We start from the raw sequence: 20,164 nt of genomic DNA on the forward strand, positions 1-20,164 counted from the left end.
TTCACGATTTATTGTGTCAAAGGACATTGTCTAATCCACAGGAGTTCGTAGTCCACTCACAGGCTCCTTCTTGAATTTTTCGCACTGCAAAAATAATGCCCAATAAAAACTAATTTCAGTGATATAGTGCTATATTTCACCGTACAGTCCTTATGGAGTTTGCAGCTGAGCTAGATCACCGTAGAAGTAGATTATGTTGATCACTGTCAAAGTTAGATGAAATAATAGTATCATCTAATAATTCATTGGCAAAAGACTTGTGTCACCTACTAATCAATATCCAAGTTAAGTAGCTAGCCCAGGGGTCAGCAAACTTTTTCAGCAGGGGGCCAGTCTACTGTCTCTCAGACCTTGTGGGGGAAATGGACTATATATATTTTTTTTGGGGGGGGGAATGAACAAATTCCTATGCCCCAAAAATAACCCAGAGATGCATTTTAAATAAAAGGACACATTCTACTCATGTAAAAACATGCTGATTCCTGGGCCGTCCGTGGGCCGGATTGAGAAGGCGATTCGGCTGGATCCAGCCCCCGGGCCTTAGTTTGCCTACCCATGAGCTAACCTGTTCCAAAAAAACACACACACAAAAACAAAAAAAACTGATGACATCCAATCCTATCATGCATGAAAATCTCCTTGTGTTTGAGTAATGGTCTTGTGAATAGGGATATCTGAGGAATTCAGTCTTTGAAGATTCCAATATGAACTGACCTTATCACCAGCTCCTGAAATAATGTGTAGATCAGAAAGGAGCTGTCCACTGAATTTTGCATTCCTGCAAATGTTGTGACACAGCCCCTAGCTCGCAAAATGGCGAAAAAATATGTTTTTTAAAAGTATGTTTTGAGGCAAAAAATTAAATTGAAAAAAGAAACAGTTTAAAAATGTGTATTTTGAGAGAATACACTGGGGGGGGGAGTGGGTGCAAATTAATGTGACGATGTGATGTAAACACATTTGAAAGCGACATGGACTGAAAATAGATTGATTTGTTCATCCCTGCATGTAAGCTAACCCACAAGGAAGATGTTTTCACTCTGTGACAATTAGCTATTCTGGTCAGTAATAATTTATCTGTAATTTCTCAGCTGAGTTGCCAACTGAATGAACCTTTACTTTATTTCTGGTAAGTTAGACCCGCTATTACAAATCTTCAGGTTACTATTCCATGTTTATCAATTTGCTCAATGCACAAAAATGATAATGTGTGCTGTGTATCGAAGAGTGTCTAGGCTATTAGGAAGAGATGAAATCCTTTTTAGAAACGCCAACAACTACTGCTTTAAATTGGAATGAATTTCTACAGGGCACGCATATAAGTTAAGCTAAAGTTAATTTAGTTTGGCAGATAGAATATGTAGGAAAATCATCAAACTTTAGGTTTGCATTAATGCAGTTCTTCAAACTTTGTGCATAAAAGTATGAATAAGGTAGGAATTTTAGTATAGGGATGTTCCTGTGTTCTTTGGCCATTGGGGGGAACAGATGTATGGACACCACCCACAAAATCTCCATCACTGCCCAGTCCAGCACCTGTGTTGAGTGCTAAGATCTGATGTGAAGCTTCTTAAGTGCATTTGGTTCAATGCACTTAGAAGCCTTCTTTTGTGTCAGAACCCATAGGCTCCTGACAGAACCATCAATGACTAGAGAGAGATGTTGTGGCAGCTCCTCCCCAACCTTTCCTTGGTTTAAAAAAAAGATCTGTGTGCTCCGAGGGAAGGCAGAACTGATGGGGCAGCCATTTCCAGACCATGAATGGACCTGAGGGAAAAGAGAACGAGGGAGCCCAGACCAGATAACTTGTGTCATCAGCTCCTGATTGGCCTGGTTTTTCTTCTTCTTTCTTTCTGGAAATAAGTAACATGGAAATGAGCACTAAACTCTAGCTAGATTCCACTGTATTTGAAGAAGGCTTTACATTGTGTGAAAGATCACATTGCGAGCAAAAATTAACTGGTGAGCAAACATCAGGAAGATGGAATGAAGCACTGTCTGTGTGCAAACTAACTATTTTTTTATGAGCTGGGGAAAATCAACACATACTGATGTTTTCCTATCATGGAAAGTCATTAACAATAGCTTACTGTGAATGAAAAATATACAAGTGCACTACTGACTCACACCTGTCTCACTCCACTCTTCCTTGAGTCAAGTACAAGTCATAAGTCTTAGCTTACTATGGTATGGAAGCTAATACTCATGGTTTGCTTCTCTCCAGTCAAACCACAATGCTAAACCAATGGGTTTTCTTGGTTCACCAAGGGCCAGCTCACATGACACAATAAACCAAAGCCAATAAAAGGGGGGGGGGAATGGCAAAACACAAAGGAAGTGATAAAGTGATGCTGCTACTTCATGGTAAGCCATGTTTTATGTGATGTGCAAGTAAGGTGTTAATAAGTGGATGTGTGCCACGGACTGGGGACACAGGTGGCGCTGTGGGTTAAAGCCTCAGCGCCTAGGGCTTGCCAATCGAAAGGTCGGCGGTTCGAATCCCTGAGGCGGGGTGCGCTCCCGCTGCTCGGTCCCAGCGCCTGCCAACCTAGCAGTTCGAAAGCACCTCCGGGTGCAAGTAGATAAATAGGGACCGCTTACCAGCGGGAAGGTAAACGGCGTTTCCGTGTGCGGCTCTGGCTCTGGCTCTGGCTCTGGCCAGAGCAGCGATGTCACGCTGGCCACGTGACCCGGAAGTGTCTCCGGACAGCGCTGGCCCCTGGCCTCTTAAGTGAGATGGGCGCACAACCCCAGAGTCTGTCAAGACTGGCCCGTACGGGCAGGGGTACCTTTACCTTTACCTTTACCTGTGCCACAGACTAAAAACAGATCAAAAATAATGAATAGTGTGGTTTCGATAAGATTCTCTTTTGGAAAACGCACGAATGGTTGTTCTACTTATGCTGGATCAGTTTTAGACCAATCTTCCTCCATTTTCTTCTCAGTATATCTCCCCCCCCCCACACACACACTTTGTTATTATTTACTTAGCGTCCAGTACTGGGAAATGTGAAACCTCTGGAACATTTTGCTATCTATGGCATCCCTTGGGCATTTCTCCTGAGAAGGAATCTCCAAATTCACCAAGAATTTTACTTTGGCAAAATTTAGGGACTATCTAGAGATGTGGAGGCATCCCTCCATGGACTTTTAGACACTATGCAGTCACACATCTGAGGCTTCCCTCAAAAGCCTTGCATGTTTTACCAGAGGAAGAGTTTCCAAATCTGGTTCAGAGTTTGATCTCTGTGTGACACCTTTCATGGTCTCTTCTGCACTGGCAGTGGGCTTATGCAGGTCATATCCTGTCTGCAGTCACCCTTTGTTCCCTCTTGCAATAAGATCAGCTTGCCCCACTTGTACTATTTCTAGTGTTGGCAACTGTGTTTCACCCCAGAATTGAACAGCTGTCTTTCGAGTACTAGGATAAGCTCCTAAGGGACTAGTAATGACATCAGCCATTTCCTAAATAGCCGGAACACAGCTCTGTTGGAGGGAAGCATTATAGAGATGAATAATCACTAGTGACAAATCCTCGCAATAGTATTTCAACATCTAATTAGGGATGTTGTCACAGCTAGTGGCAGTTCTTCTTTGTAAAGCTTGCATGAGAAGTATCTCCTCTCTCCTCAGTACAAGGTACTGCGGCTGACAGACCAGGAGCAGGTGATGTCTCAGGGGTCAGTGTGCAGCTGCCCAGAACAGTGAAGGAATGATTAAACGTCTTCCGTCTCGGTGGGAAGGATGTTCTCCGACTAATCCTAGTGAGATTTTGCCCTGTCATTCTTTCATTATATAAAAAAGCAGACTTGTGTACATGATATCTTATCTCTAAAATGGAAAGGTCCAATATTACAATGGTAGCTTGCTTGTCTGTTTTTGCATTTTCAATAGAGATTTCAACATATCGTTGTCGGGAAAACTTGGGGAGCAAACAAATGAGCCTAGAGGGAATAATCAGTTCCATCTATATTATCATTCCTCCCTCACAATCTGAGCAGCTTACTTAGAGAATGTCAAACCTTGCCATTAGTGGAGAGCAGGTCTGCCCCCTCCCACAAAAAGCTAGAATGAAGTCATGTGGAAGGGGCACACGGGTGCCCCAATGTGGTGGTGTTGGCATCCGTCAATCTTGAGAGACAATGGAGTGTGCCACCAGGACTGAACTCAAACCACTGGAGAATCACAGCATGTGCTGTGGCTACAGGGACCCATAACTTGTAACTGCTCCCTCCTTCATTGTTTCTGCTGTATCAGCAGCACCGAAGTGCCCCTCCAAGGTGCAAGCCTAGGGAGTGTGTATGGAGGTCCTGGGTTGCCCAGACACATAGCCCATCTTGGCCCCACTGATGCTGTCAGAAGGGAAGCAAAGCAATACATTTGGCACCAGCTTGGCTGCCAGAGTTGCCAGAAGGAGGTGCCATCTGTCAGGAGTCCAATTCCCGGCTTGATAACACAGTGAGTGTTGTTAATTAAAAAGGATGGGGGGTTTTTTTTTGGCAAAACAAACAGATAGCTCTGGATGGCTTTAAGACAGCCTCCGCCATCATCAATCAAGATGACCCTTCTGAGGAGTGCTTCCGGCGTGACCAGAAGCAACTGAACTTTCACTTCATTCGTCTTTTGTTTTGCTTCCTATCTTGCAGCCCTCCCATTCGTCGTGAACTCAGACTGAGTGGGTCAGCTCCCAGCTATAACCCATTCTCTGAGAGGCTGTCTCTTAATGCTTTTCCACCTGTTTGTGTTTCCAGTGAGCTTTGCCCACGTCCAACTTGCTCTCCGCCATTCCCTCATCAGCCGGCATTCCTAGGGGTGGGAGAGTTGGCACCAGCCAATGCTCATCCTGCATGGCAGTTAACCCTCTCTGTTCCTGGCTGCTTTCTTCAGTTGGCAGTAATCCTTCCCTGGGAGCTAGCTCATTCATGACACCATCCAACCATCCTAGGGACTCCACTATGGATTTGGGTAGGGTTTACTCCGTAGCCCTTTCTTCTCCCAGAGATGTCCCACAAGTTGGCGGGCATGGAGTTTCCCTCGGGGTTCACTCCCAAAGCCTTTCTCATGAATGTGTAGAGCCACAAGGCAGCAGAGATTTAGGGTCAGAGTTTTCCTTCTCCTAGAGGGGCTACCTTCCCATCCACTCAGCTGTACAGTGGTACCTCGGGTTACATACGCTTCAGGTTACAGACTCTGCTAACCCAGAAATAGTACCTCGAGTTAAGAACACACAGCCAATCAGAAGGGGTAAGGTTGGTATAAACATCTTTGCCATCTGTTCCTCCTCAGCTGCATTTGGCACACCAACCCAGCTGTCCATGCTACGGACTGTTTGGGCTTCAGGGGAGTTGCTGCCTGGGAAGTCTGTGTAGATTTTGCGGGGAGGGGATCACTCTGTTTTAAAGCACAGCACTGGCCTGTTTGAAAGCCCCTTTAAACTTTCTAAACAGATTTTGGAGATTAAAGGAGCAGCACTGGGAGGAGGAAACCACTGCTAAAATGGAGATTCCTCCCCTCCATTTTAAAAGTGGTTTCAGTGGAAACCGCTCTCCCCTCCCAGAGTTAGGGACATTCTTACCACCAATAAGTTGATGGGCCATGGAGGGCATGTCTTGCTCCAGCAAAAGAACAGCCAGGAGCTCACTTAAAGTTCCTGATTGTTACTTTGAAGCCCCGCCCTTAACTGCTCCAAACACATCAGGTAAGGGGGGGGGGTATGGCAGGCATGGCATGCCCCAAACAGCCTTGCAGACCAATTGGGGAGGCCTAGTGATCAAAGTTTGGCCTGCAGGTCAGAAGTCCCCCATCCCTGGACTAGACACAGCCTTGAGCCAGGCAGGTTTGCCCAAGTTTGGAACCAAAGGTGAACGAGCATCGGCCACTTCCTAGAACAAGCTGCTGTTCATGCATGTTTATTTCCTGATGCAGAACTTTAGGTAAGATAGCCTTGACCCTTTTACCCAACTTATTTTCCTTACGTCTTCATTCTGGTGGTGGTGAATTGAAAAGACATTTAACAGTGTTGAAGGCATAGACTGGGACAGATGTTTTAAGAGCCTTACTAGATAAAAGGGACAGAAGTTTCTCATTTTGGCTCTGGAGCAAAGTCTGCTTTCTGAAAGCCCCCAATCTGGTCATAAAATAGGTCTGCATCTATATTCTGAGTTCAAAAAGAAGAGTGCCAAATGAGGATTCCCAGGTAAGAGCCTCCCTCTATTGTGTGGGCAGGTAATCCCTCCCCTACCTGGCCTGGTCTCCTTGGCAACGCTTCCCCCAGGTGGGATTGGACAACTGACTGAGGTAGGCGGAGACCTCCAGGTATCCCACCTGAGGGAAGGCAAAGCCAAGCCTATGCTGATGGAGCCGCTCCAGATCCAGGGGCTGCGCGCGTCCACGCAAAGGGCGCCCCCCGTTTTATGCGGGGAGCGGTCATTTTGATATTCTTGTTTGGGCTTAAAGGCCTCATTGGAGAGATGTCACAATTCCTGACAACTGCAATTATACTTTTTACCACAAGTTTAAATGAGATGATTGCTATCCTCTCAAAAAAACAACAACCCATATTTCTCAGACACATGCAGATCCATGATGGGAACCTTTAATTTCATATATTTATACATTTGTACTTCACCTTGTTCTTCAGGTTCTTCTGGAAAATAGACTTGGGCCTGAACCTCTGTTTTTAACAGCAGGAAGTTCTAATTGTTGTGGGTTAAAATGCAGCTCTAGAAGCTACTTCTTAGTGACCCTCACTTGGTTCATGAGAATATTGCAAAAATACTAAGTAGATATCCATAAATTCCCATAATACCCCCCAAAAGCAGTCCACAGCAAAAGCACATTCAGCAACAGAGTACTGAAATAAAGTCTTCATAATGCACTGCGGCCTGACAAGAAGGGGTTTATAGAACTAAGACTTCAGGGTGAAAAGGCTTTCTCACTTCCTTTGCTAGTTTTTAACTTGCAGAATGTCCTTAAAGGTGAACTTAGATCCTTGCCTACAGTTTAAAAATTCAGCCATATGATCAGCCGTGAAGGGGGGGAAATGTTTCTGTTCATGGACCACTGCATCTTCACGGAACTCAAAACTTTCACTGACTGAGCCTTTATCCAGAGTTTGTTTATATTGTTTCCATCCCTGTCATTCACATATCAAACCACAAATAGAGCATAGACTGCATGCAATGGGAACATTTCAAAGTTTTATATTCTTTAAGGGGGGAGAGACAGGATGAAAAAAGAAGGTAAGCTTTTTAAATTTTATTTTCAAACGTGCATTTCTTTCTTGCATGCTGGCTGTTTTTCTCCTAATAGCCTGTTACTAACTATTAAGATAAAGCTATTATGGGTGGAATTCAACATTGTGCAAAGGTAACTGCTTGCCAGACAGAACGGCCACTCATTTCCTCCCTCTGCTCTGTTTAAGGGTTGTCCCAAGAAGATTTGGGGAAGGTATGAAGGTAACATAGGGAGACCACTGGCTCCCACAAGCACAATTTGGTTGAATCAAGCATTAAAAAATAAAAAATAATGAATGCTGTTAGGTGAATGCATCACCCATATTCCTATATGGTATTTGGAAAAGGGATAAAATGTTGATTCATCTTTCTTCAATATATTTCAAGTATTTAAGTTATATACTACATTCTTCCAGGATTTGGACATGCGGCAAATAAGCTAATTCTGTTCCTGTTTCCATTTTTCTTCTGAGTTTGCTGAAACCCTAATTGCAATTGCTGAGCCCTCCATCAATAGAAGCCAACTACTATTAAAGACCAACTAAACAGAGAACACTCAACACCTGAACACCCCTCATTGGCACTAGTTATGAAGCCTGAATATCTTGGTGAAGTCAGCTCCATTTAGACTGAAATGCAAGGGCACCTAAATCAGAAGAAGAAAATAATGTGGTAGGGTTGTGTGTGGCCATTAATTGATCTAGAAGTGAGGTTGAGAAAGCTTAATGTAGCTTGAAGTTTTAATGCATGGGCAGATCCTTGCTGTCCACAAATTTTGTCCTACCAAATCCTGAGAGATCCACCTGGGCTGTTTTTTTCTCCCAGTGGTCATGCAATATGAAAGAAATACAAGAATGTCTGATACTATGGGATAATTATAAAAGTAAGTAGTACTATCCTGATTTATCCTGATTTATTTCAATACAGCAGCATCAAATGTTTTCCATTTACACAGCAAAGTTTGGCAGAAGTCTGAGAGTTAAACACCAGACATTGTCTGATGTGTTTAAAAAGATGCTACGAAGTATCTTTCCATCCAAACCTCACAATCCAACAGTTTATGCAGAACGAATTTGTGAAAACATGAAATAAAATATGGCCTTTCAAAGTGTAGGCCTTAGTAAGATTCCTAATTAAAGCACAAAGCAGAACTTAAGTAAAGGGCTATATATCATTTCCAGCTTTCCCTTTTATCACTACATTTTTCACTCGGTTCCAGCCAGGATCTGAAACAACAAGCTGTCAGAATAAAAAGTGACACTGTGCACTAAAGAGAAATTGATGCAAGGATTGATTTAATAACGTGATACTCCTGTGTCATTTTCTCAGACTTTATGAAAGACTTTGGGCTTTGGTTCAGATAAAATTCTTGCAATTAAGGGAGAAAAAGTAACTTTCTGCCTGCTTATATGCTCAAATCATTCCACTCTTTCAAGGGAGACAGCAAATCTGCATGTCCATGATGGTGCTCTGGATTAGAACCGTGATGGCCCCTTCAAAATCCTTACCAGGAAACTCCAGAACATCAGTAAAGACCCCCCAAAATCTGGGGAGAATTCTATTGATCAAGTTAGGATCAAAATGCAGTCCATAGTTTCTCTCAAAAAGAATGGAGAATTATTTCATGCTGTAAGAGTAGAGCAGCATTATCCAATCTGGTGCCAACCAGATGTAAACCTACAACTTACATGGGGGATATGTTCCAGGGGATGGTGCCTAAAGCCAAAATCACGTGTAGTCAAAACACACTGGGTGCAATGGCAGGTGGTATTGTCTCCCCCTTCTGCCCCCCCTTTTAATTCTTTTTGCCAAGCATGTAAAGCTGAATGCACACAAGTTAAATGTTCATAAATTGAGGGCTTACTGTACTCTACACTTTGGGGCACAGGTGGTGCTGTGGTCTAAACAACTGACCCTCTTGGGCTTGCTAATCAGAATGTCGGTGGTTCGAATCCCTGCAATGGAGTGAGCTCTCGTTGCTCTGTCCCAGCTCCTGCCAACCTAGCAGTTCGAAAGCATGCCAGTGCAAGTAGATAAATAGGTACCACTGTGGAGGGAAGGTAAACAGTGTTTCTGTGCACTCTGGTTTCCATCACAGTGTCCCATTGTGCCAGAAGCGGTTTAGTCATGCTGGCCACATGACCCGGAAAGATGTATATGGGTGAACGCCATTGGCCTGAGAGGCAAGATGAGCATCGCAACCCCATAGTCGCCTTTCACTGGACTTAACCGTCCAGGGGTCCTTTACCTTACTCTGCACTTTAATTCCAGGAATTGGGGAACATTTTGTTCTGTTGAGGGTCACATTCTTTCAAGGGTAATTCATAGGAAGCCACATGCCAGCAGTGGCCAGGACCAAAGACAAAATTCAGTGAAGGTTGAAGCATTCCTGGATTGCATTTCTCGGTTCCTTGTTTAATGTTACATCCTCCTTGTCAGGACGACATATGTATCACATAAAATGCATTTTTCTGACTCACTGTCTAGAGAGCAGAGTGATGCTAAGGGTTATCCTAGATTTGATGTTTGCATTGTACACTTGCCTCTGTCTCTCCAGGTGTTGTTGGACTTCAATTCCTTTCCACAGTAGGCCAAGAGTCAGAGATGATGGGAGTTGTACTATTGCAACGTATAGGAAGCCACAGATTCCCTACTCGTTTTAACAAATAGTTGGCATGGGAGGGTGGAGTCAGGTTGGGACATGACACAAGGGAAGTGGTCTTTAACATTTTGTCACTACCGCTGTCTCAATTGGTCTAATGATATCTGGCAGACAATCAAGCTCTGATAAGAAGTAATAACTCTCCAGCAGTTTTATGTACATACGGCTTCTCGCCTGCTCACATTTACATTAGTTGGTCAATCTGAAATTTCACCCCTCCCACAGCAGGAAGGATGCGAAACCCGCCTTTCCCCCCTTGCCCTTCTGTTGCCATCTGATCTTATCCAGACTCCTAGCCTGAGGACTGTGAAGCTGGCCTGCTCCCTTCACACTGCAACTCGACCCAGACTCAGACCTCTGCTTATCTGCTGATTGCCTAGCAACGCTCTGGCTGTCTTCCAATTCTTCTTCATCTTGAGAGCTAACAGAGTTTTCCCCGAAAGGGGGGTTGAACTGCCCTTTGTCGACTCTGACAGCCAGCTCTCATCTGCAAAGTCTGGCCCTCATTCGTTTAGTTCTATTTCTGAGTCTAGCTCTTCTCCTGCGCTCTGGGGGGGGGGGCACGTTCCTGACAGTTGGGTGCAGTACCTCCACCATGCTGCTATCCCACAAGGGAGGACAAATACTGGCCATCCCTGACATTATAATATAATCAATAGCTGCATACCTGGCATTGTTCAGGAACTCAAGCAGCCAAAAAATCAGTGCAGTTGTGAAATCAGCTGTTAAAATCAGAGCAGTTTTGAAAAGGTCACTCCATCCACTGGATTCAAAATAGTGTCCAATTGTATCCAAACATAGATGAAAATGGACTTAAGAGGTGTCCAAATGCCTAGCAAATAAACAACTTCTCAAAATATAAAGTAGATAAATACAGAACTTCTTAGCTGTCTCAAGATAATGATGATGATCGTCAACCCTGCACATTCAAAACTAACCTGCCAAGGAGAATACCAGCTGGAACTGTATGAAATAATCAGAATGAGAAATACTTGAACCAGCATTTCTGAAAGAGAATCAGAAGGAGGATGAATTGAAAAGGGGGGAATGACAAGATTTAGTGTTTCTTGAGATGAATGTCGTCCACGGGCCACTTGCTGCTTACTTTAGTGCAATCATCCTATTGTGGAATGATTGATCATGAAGAAATAGAATACGCCAGAATGAGGCACTGTAAATACCAGCCTACTTTCTCAGTTTGCATATCTTTGGAGATAAATTAAGAGATTTACTTCTGTAGATTGAGGGCTGGGTACAAGGTAGGGGGGGGGGACATCACAGTGAGCAATTTCATTTGAAAGCAGAACTAGAAAACTTCAGGTCTGTGGGCCAATTGTGGCCCCAAGCCTCTCTCACCGTGATGGGGTGAGCTCCCGTTGCTCGGTCCCAGCTCCTGCCAACTTAGCATTTCAAAAGCATACCCAAAATGTAAGTAGATAAATAGGTACCGCTCCGGTGGGAAGGTAAACGGTGTTTCCATGCGCTGGTTTCGCCAGAAGCGGCTTAGTCATGCTGGCCACATGACCTGGAAAAACTGTCTGCACCGGCTCCCTCGGCCTGTAAAGCGAGATGAGCGCCGAAACCTCAGAGTCGTTTGCAACTGGACTTAACTGTCAGGGGTTCTTTAACTTAACCTTTAAAAGGTGGTGGTGGCAGGGGGACATCATAGTGAGCAACTTCATTTGAAAGCAGGACTAGAAAACGTCAGGCCTGTGTGCCAATTGTGGCCCCAAGTCTCTCTATCTGGCTATATCTCATTTTCCCAGGCTGCATTCCACACTGCTTTATGCCCTCCTTGTGTCTTTTTGCATGGTTGGAGTGTGTCCCTGAACCCTGATAATACCTTTTGCTTGCGAGGGTGGAGAATAGAGAGAGTGAAAATTGCTTGCAACATGCACATTTGCTGCTCTGCCTGTTTTTGCAGAACATTGGCCTATGGCCCCTGGAACATTGCCCAGATGGAAATGTGGCCCCATGGGATAAAAATATTTCCCATCCCTGCTTTAAAGGTGAAGAATAAACTCTTCCTCAAGGCCATTTGGACTGGGTGGCCTGACATGTGTCCCACCAAACCCAATGCATGTATCGGGGCCTTCCATGACCTCTTGGCATAGATGTTGAAGTCCCATGCAGCCAATGGAGCTAGGACATTTATTGTGCTCCTGGTAGATCATCATGCAAGGGTGAGTTTGGCATGGTTGCATGTAAGTTGAGCATGCCTGATTTAGAGGGGAATTCATGTTGCTGGTGTGCTTTTTTAAAGGTCTTTCCTAAATGGCACCTTGCATTTTTTCTGCCTGTACAGCATCTCTACTGATGCTGCCCAGTTGGATCTATTCTGGTCAAATGAGGAAAAGCCTAATTAGTACTCCATATGCTCAGTTTCATTTCTAAATTGAAAAACTGGCTTCATGCCACTGCTACAGCCACTGTTGTCATCTCCTGCTGCTATGGATGGCACTGAAGCAGACAGTTTCCTCAGTCTCCTGCACTCAAGAATGCACATCCCTGAAACCTGCTCTGCTTCCTGAGAAATTTTTGGCAGGCACAAAAGCCACCCTGCTCCAGTTTGCTTGAGAAAATATCGTTCTGGAAATAAGCAACAGTAACAAAACAAGGATTTACCCCCTAGAAAGATGCTTATTCGTTTTGCCAACGTATTCTTTTCATTGTCTAATTTGACTGGAAGGGAGGGGACTTCAAAATATAAGTCTTCATTGAGGTGATTAGATGGTTAGAATTGTACTGGCCAAATACGGGGGAAGGATATGTCAATTTCGATTTTCTTGGCTTGTCATTTTTCCCATCTTAAATTCACTTCTCCACATTTTGCAGCAATTCATGATTTTTTAAAATCCTCATGAAATTCACCACAATTTTAGGGTGAATTTCTCCCAGTGGGCACATTTGTATATGCAGTTTTAACAAATGGGCACATTTCTGCAAGCAATTTCCATTAATATAAGGCATTCTGTGTGGTATTTTCACCAGTATTTTCATTTTTATGCACCCTTCGTCTCATATATGCACTTTCGTAAAGATTGCTTAGCTGGTGAACTGCATCACAGAATTTCACGAAGTGTGAATTTTGAAGGATAGCTGTGCTTCAGTTTGCATATTGTTTTGGAAAATCCTCATTTGATAGAGCCAGCTTTCAATGATTTTGTTGTTTAGTCGTTTAGTCGTGTCCGACTCTTTGTGACCCCGTGGACCAGAGTATGCCAGGCACTTCTGTCTTCCACTGCCTCCCACCGTTTGGTCAAACTCATGCTGGTAGCTTTGAGAACACTGTCCAACCATCTCGTCCTCTGTTGTCCCCTTCTCCTTGTGGCCTCCATCTTTCCCAACATCAGGGTCTTTTGCAGGGAGTCTTCTCTTCTCATGAGGTGGCCAAAGTATTGGAGCCTCAGCTTCATGATCTGTCCTTCCAGTGAGCACTCAGGGCTGATTTCCTTCAGAATAGATAGGTTTGATCTTCTTACAGTCCATGGGACTCTCAAGAGTCTCCTCCAGCACCATAATTCAAAAGCATCAAATCTTCGATGATCAGCCTTCTTTATGGTTCAGCTTTCATTTCCATACATCACTACTGCGAAAACCATAGCTTTAACTATACGGACCTTTGTTGGCAAGGTGATGTCTCTACTTTTTAAGATGCTGTCTAGGTTTGCCATTGCTTTTCTTCCAAGAAGCAGGCGTCTTTTAATTTCGTGGCTGCTCTCACCATCTGCAGTGATCATGGAGCCCAAGAAAGTAAAAACTCTCACTGCCTCCATTCTTTCAATGATACCTAGACTGAATTTCTTTCCCCTCCTTGACAGTAATTGATTTTAATGAGACTGAAGAATCCATAAATTTTGATGGATTGCACTCTTTAATCCACTAATGGGTAACCTGTGAAGTCCAGGTGTTTCTGGGCTCCAACTTACATTATCCCCAATCAACAGGGCTGATTGTCAGGGATGATGGGAGTTGTAGTCTAGTAACATTTAGTGAGCCACAGGCTCCTCATTCCTGCCTCAATCCTGCCAGAATCCATGCTGTGCCTATACTTTGTTGATGTTGTCTTTCATAAATATGTCACAGGTAAAATGTGTTAAGCATAATTATGCTTTCAGGGTTTTTAATGAGGAAGAAACAAAAAGCTGGAAAGTAAGGACTGTTATATGCCTTTAAAAAGATAAAACGTCTGTTACAAGCTTTATTTTGATCGCGTACAAGGCCAAAACTGCATGAATGATTTTAACTGACACGGAAAAGCAGTCATCTCATTCCCGTCCTTGTTCTTTGGATGATAAAAAGAATGCCTTATTGCGCCTCATGATCATCTTGGCAACCTACATGAACATAACAATAGCAAGCTGAAGTGCCATTTTTTTCTTCTCCTGCGTGCAACACGAAACATAACACTTATTCACAAAATGACAATTAGCATTCAGGAGATTGTCATTTTTGGTAAGTAGAGATTTCATTCACACAAGTAAACAAGACATATATAGCACAGCCTGCATTTCGGAGATGTGGTTCAGGATTCTCTCCAAAAACAGAAAATCTTGGAATTTCTTTGGTGAAGCTTTTAGAAAAAGTCACTGATATCAGAGGGAAATGATACCCAGTACAGAAAATACCAATCTGATGGAGTCAATTTAGTCATAGACTGTGTACACACGACATTTTATTCTAAAATCAGTGGTAACTGAGCACTTGTTTTGTGTACACAGTCGTCGCACAATCCAGATCTCTTGCATGTTTTTTTGCTCGTAAAAAGTGCTTACTGAGAAACTGGTTTCATTCTAAATATAAAAGCTCATTGCACATTGATTCTTCACTACCCTGAAGTGTATCCATTTGAAAACAGATACAGGGTTGGGACGCTGCCGTGACTTGGTTTGAGCCCTGTGGGATGACTGTATGCATATTAAATAGCAAACATTGTCTAATCTCCCTGCAAAAAAAATCAGGATGAATGCTCAATAAACTGGGCATTTGGAATTCTCATCACTTTATTAATGTGTATCCACTGAAGAGCATTACACCTGAAGAAAGATGACGTGGTAGATTTTTGTTTAGGACAACACATTCAAAAGTGCCATGGTTCAGGGGTACCAACTTGAATAAAATATTGTGGAGGCCTAGGTAAGCCCCGCCCCACATAAATCAATTACATGACACAGTGCACCCACACCATTTGACTGTGAATACCCATCAACTTTGTGGGGGCCCGTCCCCCCAAATATTTTATTGTGGGGGCCAAAGCCCCCAAAGCCCCTACGAGGTAGCTCTGATGACATGGTTTGATGGCACAGTCATTTGGTGACCAGTGCGCATGGGTGAACCAAGATTGAGTGTTCTATGAATGTGAATGTTCAGAATGGTATTCTAGATCTTCGTTAATACGTGGAAAACTAACTCCTTGCTTTATAATGGCAAGCTGCTATGTCTCAAAACAGTCACCATAACAAGCTGTCTGACCTCAGCTTGTTTTCACCACTGAGAGCAAATGAAAGTGACATACAAGGTGTTTAGGGAAGCTTTTAATGTTTGATGCATTACTGTATTTTAATATTGTGATGGAAGCCACCCAGAGTAGCTGGGGAAACCCAGCCAGATGGGCAGGGTATTAATAAATTATTATTATTATTATTATTATTATTATTATTATTATTATATTTGTTATTTTCTGCAACTCTTACACAGTTGTTTTCAGGGGACTATATATGTGGCGCCCATGCATTTTTCAAAGCAGGAGAGGTATAAACCCTGTAGCTGTTCAGATGATAATATCACACTTTGGAGAAAATGGAAAACATTTTGTACTTTGACCCTGAAAGACTTTGATAACACTTCACCCACTTTGAACTAGAATTTTTTTTCAGCCCAGACACTAATCCTTTCCATTGTCTCTTGCTTCTCTGACTTCAAAGAATTGTTTAGGTTCTTTGTTGTCTCATTCACAACTGACATTAACATTTGCATCAGTATTATTGCTTTACTTGCTTTGCTAATTTAGCTTATCTAATTAGAAAGCTTCTATTTTGGGAGCTTGAACTTTTCTTTCATTGCTCTTTAGCTAAAAATCCAGAGCTTCCAATCTGGACAACCTAACATTCATATGGATGCCATCAATTACTTTGGATGACAGCATAATCCACTAAAGCAGGGGTTGCTAACTTGGTCAGTGGCTAGAGAAAATGGGACACACAGAACATCTGGAGGGCTACAGGTTAGTCATCCCTGCACTAAAAGGGTTCTATGGTCCGATCCAGCCAGCACCAACATGCAGACCTTGAGGTCTTCTGTGGTGTTCACAAAGCTTCTGTGGTGGTGGGATAATATCAAAGACAGGAGTCTATGCTCCAACTTGGGTCATTTCTGTCGTGCATTTTTATTTAGTTCAGCTTTTTGAATCATTAAAACTAGAAGTAGTTTGCATGCAAGTCCATGCAGCATGAGTCTTCTGAATGCCACTGAGAGCGTGATGTGTGGGAGATCTGAAGCGACAATTTACCATGTTTTTCCACGTATAAGACTAGGTTGTCCAAAATTTGGGGGCATCTTATACATGGATAGCTCTTCCCCCATTTTCTTAAATCAGAGTCCCCCAAAATAGGGGGCGTCTTATACATAGGGTTGTCTTATAGATGGAAAAATATGGCAAGTAGTTTGACTTCTGCTCCAAACTGAAAGGTATCAGGGATTTCTGAGATCTGCACTTAAAACATACATAACCACTGTTTAAAAACAGCTGCATTGGCTACCACTGCCAGTTTGTTTCACGGCCCAATTCAAGGTGTTCACACTAATAATAATAGTAGTAGTAATTATTATTATTATTATTATTATTATTATTATTATTATTATTATTTATACCCCGCCCTCCCCAGCCAAGGCCGGGCTCGGGGCAGCTAACAAGCAATAATAAAAACAAGTTGAATGAATACAACTTAAAAACAAGATTAAAATACAACATTAAAATATTGAAACATTAAAATATTAAAATGCAGCCTCATCACAGGAGGAGAAAGGAAAAAGGAAAAAGAAAGAGGGGGAGGGAATCAAATTGGCTCCAAGCCAAAGGCCAGGCGGAACAACTCTGTCTTGCAAGCCCTGTGGATAGAAATCAGATCCTGCAGGGCCCTGGTCTCATGAGGCAGAGCGTTCCACCAAGCCGGAGCCAGAGTTGAAAAGGCCCTGGTTCTGGTTGAAGCTAATCTAACTTCCTTAGGGCCTGGGACCACTAGGGTGTTGCTATTTATGGACCTTGAGGCTCTCCGTGGGGCATACCAGGAGAGGCGGTCCCGTAGGTACGAGGGTCCTAGGCCATGAAGGGCTTAAAAGGTCAAAACCAGCACCTTAAATCTGACCCTGTACTCCACCGGGAGCCAGTGCAGCTGGAAAAGCACTGGGTGAATATGTTCCCATGGCAGAGACCCCGTGAGGAGCCTTGCTGCAGCATTCTGCACCCGCTGGAGTTTCTGGGACAGCTTCAAGGGCAGCCCCGCGTAGAGCGAATTTCAGTAGTCAAGCCTGGAGATAACCCTCACATGGATCACTGTGGCCAGGTTGGGGCAGGAAAGGTAAGGGACCACTAAAAATCAAAGCTCTAAATGACGTCAGCCCCAGATATCTGAAAGACCACCTCCATCCCTAAAGACCACCTTGGGTCTTAAGATCAGCAGAGGGAGTCCTCTTGGTAGTTCTGTGGTCCTCAGAAATTCAGAAAGTAGCAGCTTGGAAGAGGGCATTCTTTGTGGCAGCCCCTAAGCTGTGGACCCCTTCGATATAGTGTGGGCATCGGGCTATTTCATTATGTAGTTTGCTTTTCGATGACAAAGGCACACCTTTTTATGCTGGACTTTGGCACCTGCTTTTTTTTGGGGGGGGGTCTACCCTATTTCTGTGACTGGAATTTGTTTGAACTGTTTTAAAAACTGAATTCTATCTTGCTGTAACCTGCCCTGGGAACCTATGGTGAATGGTGGGCAAAAAATTGTAATAAGCAACAACAGTAATGGATTACTGGGAAGAGGCACTGGGTTTTTAGCTACTTCTTTCTATATTGTGCTGAACATCTGAGTGAGGTTATATGTAGTGTAACAAACTGTCCAAGAAAGAAAGAAAAAGTTAATTCTGGGAAACTAACTTTTTGACAATCACTAGGAACTTTTACATTTTCCTTCCTTGCATGCACTCGGTGTTTAATTTGGATTTAATAGGGTAGCAAGTACTTGTTAAATACAAATCTGATTACTAAGTACATATTTATTGGTGCTTAGGAAAGATCATAATAATGTGTCATCTTGTTATACAGTTTGTAAGCCTCAATAAAGAGAATGTGACACTTTGTTTAAGTTAGGGGTAAAATATTTTTACAACCATAATTCCATGATCATAAATGAAATTGCAATTAAATATTGTAATTCCGCTCTAATTTACATTTTGTTTACAGGATTAGAAGTCTACTTAATGCAGATTCTGATTTACCTTGCCTATAGATTTCTACATTAGAAAAACACTTCTTTGTTAATGTCCACCTCTAAGAGTGAATGAGCCTGTTTGCTTAAAATTCTCACTGTGTTCAGGCACCCACATACACTAGCCTCTCTCATGCACAAACCTTATAAATTAACTGGCTTGCATTATTCTACAAGGAAAAGGAGGACTGGATAATTACAATCTTTGATAAGCTTCTCAGACGCTCAAGAACAGTGGTTATCAAATTGGTATACAGCCACAAAATATGTGCACTGGTCACAACACTATAATATTGCACACAGCTCAACGGGGGGTTGGGGGGTGGAGACTTTATTAGAAGATCCTGGTGACCACATTTAAATTTAGATTTTTGGGGTTTTTTTTATTAAAACCTTTCTTGTTTTACAGAAGTATGTGTAATGTCTCTCGTATTTTTTCCATGTAACATTTTTACAAATCCGTTTCATTTGTTGAGACATTAGGGGGAGGAAAAAAAAAGGGGTGGAGGGGGGGAAGATGGGTGGGGTTGGGGTTGGGTGGCAATGTATCTATTATGCTTAATGTATGTAGGGTTTGGTGCCAGCATTGCTTGTGCTGTTCACTTGTGTTCCTTTGGTGGTGAGAGAGGTTGGGGTTGGCCTAGAGTGTGGTTGTTTGTTTGTGATTGGCTGTGGTGATCTCTGTTTTTGTCTGTGAGTGGGGTGGGTGGGTGTTTTGTATCAATATGTAGCCATATTGATTTGTAAGCTGTTGGTGGATTATTGTCATTGTCTTGTTGGGCATTTCAAAGCTGACATGAATGGCAATGATAGTGTTCATTCCTCTCCACCAATACTCAAGAAGAGGCCTTCAAATGAGTGATGACTCTAAAGCACACATAATTCAAATTCATATATATATATATATATATATATATATGTATTATGAGTATGCTATCTTGATCAGCAGCTGCACATCTGTATGGGATAGCTCTCACTCCCTGCTAAAGAACTGAATGTGAGAGATTATATCATAATGAAGGCCACCACTGACTTGCAATTTGAATCAAGGTCACCCAGGTCTGCAGCCACCACTTTGCCCACTGAACAGCATTGGCTTTCACAACTTTGAGGTGTATTCTTCCATTTATATGGCTATGTGATTGGTTTTCAAGTGGCAGAAGGAGTAATGCCCCATCTAGGATGAACCAGGCAAAGAAGCCACCAGCAGCAGCTCAGGCTGTGAAAACACAGCACAAGATATGAAAAAAAAAATGTATGAAATCAAAGCTAAAGAGGATTTGTGCAGTCCATGGTAGTGGTAGAACAGACAGCATGGAGCTCAAAGGTCAGTGGGACCATAGTCAATGAGAGGCAGAGGCAATTTATTCCAGTTTAGTCCCCATCTTTTTTGATGAGTTCTACAAAGGCAAAACTGAGACTAAGTAAGAGGAATCTGGCAGCCTTGAACTGAATGTATGGAAGAAGGCAGGCAGGTGGGGGCAATTCAGCTTGGTGGTGCCGTTTCCTAATTCTGGACCAGAAGAGAACAGAAGAGACATGTGAAATGGACACTGAGAAATGTTTGTCTGAAAACCCCTACACATGTGCCACCTGATAAAGAACCTTCACTTTTGGTGAAATGCAGCAATCGCTTAGATTGGAGAGCCAGTGTGGTGTAGTGGTTAAGAGCGACAGACTTGTAATCTGGGGAACCGGGTTCACGTCTCCGCTCCTCCACATGCAGCTGCTGGGTGACCTTGGGCCAGTCACACTTCTCTGAAGTCTCTCAGCCCCACTCACCTCACAGAGTG

At 43.1% G+C, this 20,164-nt stretch overlaps 1 long non-coding RNA gene across 2 annotated transcripts in view; it reads left to right on the plus strand.

The window, feature by feature from the left end:
• The window catches only part of LOC307223663, a 44,199-nt gene that overhangs the window by 18,132 nt on the left and 5,903 nt on the right, over positions 1–20,164 (plus strand). The window contains exons 4-5 of one of the 2 annotated variants that reach the window (XR_013842173.1): positions 8,061–8,118; positions 8,672–8,776. This is a non-coding gene — a long non-coding RNA (uncharacterized lncRNA). Of the gene's footprint in view, positions 1–8,060; positions 8,119–8,671; positions 8,777–20,164 lie in introns of those variants that run through there. The other variant, XR_013842172.1, reaches the window with a different exon arrangement.

This window comes from Podarcis cretensis (assembly GCF_951804945.1).
Source record: "Podarcis cretensis genome assembly, chromosome: 9".
NCBI lineage: Eukaryota > Metazoa > Chordata > Lepidosauria > Squamata > Lacertidae > Podarcis > Podarcis cretensis.